The sequence below is a fragment of the Gekko japonicus genome, unplaced genomic scaffold (assembly GCF_001447785.1).
Source record: "Gekko japonicus isolate JY-2015 unplaced genomic scaffold, Gekko_japonicus_V1.1 scaffold565, whole genome shotgun sequence".
Lineage (NCBI taxonomy): Eukaryota > Metazoa > Chordata > Lepidosauria > Squamata > Gekkonidae > Gekko > Gekko japonicus.
The window spans coordinates 595,744-596,915 of NW_015176468.1; the positions used below are offsets into that span (position 1 = coordinate 595,744).

At 61.1% G+C, this 1,172-nt stretch overlaps 1 protein-coding gene across 1 annotated transcript in view; it reads left to right on the forward strand.

The window, feature by feature from the left end:
* The window catches only part of PPEF2 (protein phosphatase, EF-hand calcium binding domain 2), a 59,252-nt gene that overhangs the window by 51,099 nt on the left and 6,981 nt on the right, over positions 1–1,172 (forward strand). The gene's annotated exons all lie outside the window — the stretch shown is intronic.

Sequence of the window (1,172 nt, forward strand, 5' to 3'; positions counted from 1 at the left end):
TTCTCATTGGCCCCCCCCCCCCGTCCCCCCCCGGGGGAACCGCGGACCCCCCCCACCCCCCCCCCCCGAAATGACCTCTGCGTAGAGTCCAACCTCCAAAGCTGCCGTTTCAGGCCCGTAGCTACAGTGGGGCATTTCGGGGCCTGGCCCCCCAACTTCCTGTCAGGGCCCCATGACTTCCTTTCAGCCCAGTCCCCCTGACTCTCTGGCAAGACGTGGCGGCCACTGCAAACTCCCCCTGCGCTTCCAGAACCACGGTGGGGTGTGTGTTTCCTTATGCTCGTCGTACTTGGCTCAATGCACAGGCGATCATCGGTGCCCTTTCTCCTGGTCCCCACCCACCCCCAGCTCTGCCCTGGGCTATCCAATCAGCTCGAGGAGGGGCGGCAAGGCGGCAAGGGGAGGGACCCTGGAAGAGGCAGCAGCGCTCCGGCCACACCATTCAAAGTGAGCCAGGCACCTCCACCGCTGCCCTTTGTCCCAGAAGCGCTTGCCCCTTCCTTAGCCCCCCCCCCCCCCCCAGTGGGAAGCAGTGATGGAGCAGCAGACGCTCCTCTGAAAACCCCTCATCCTCCTCCCGTGGCTGGTGCTGCTGCTGGGTGCAGCGGGCACTGCCAGGCCAGACATGCAAGGTAAGCCCTCCCTGTTGCTGGCACACCCCCCCACACACACACACACCCAGCCAGGCACCCCTGGCATGGCGAGTCTCCCAGTGCCTCTGGGCATCCCAGCCCAGCTGGAGTGTGTAAGTTAATTACCTTTATTTTATTTTATTAGCCAGTGTCCCAGTTCCCCCCGACATAGAAATCCCTGGCTACGGGCCTGTGCCGTTTCCACCCAGGGCACCAAGGGCTCCTGTCGTCTGGAGATCAATGGTCATTCCAGGGCCCACCTGGAGTTTGCATGCATAAAAGGAAGGGATCCCTTTGTCGAGAGAGTGATCCAATGGGTGGGGAGAGAATGGATACTCCATTAGGCAAACTTCATAAGAACCTAAGAGACGCCAATGTTGGATCAGGCCAAAGGGCCATCCAGTCCAACACTCTGTCACGCAGTGGCCAGAAATACCAGTGCCATCAGGAGGTCCACCAGTGGGGCCAGGACATTAGAAGCCCTCCCACTGTTGACCCCCCCCCCCCAAGCACCAAGAAAACAGAGCATCCCTTGCCACC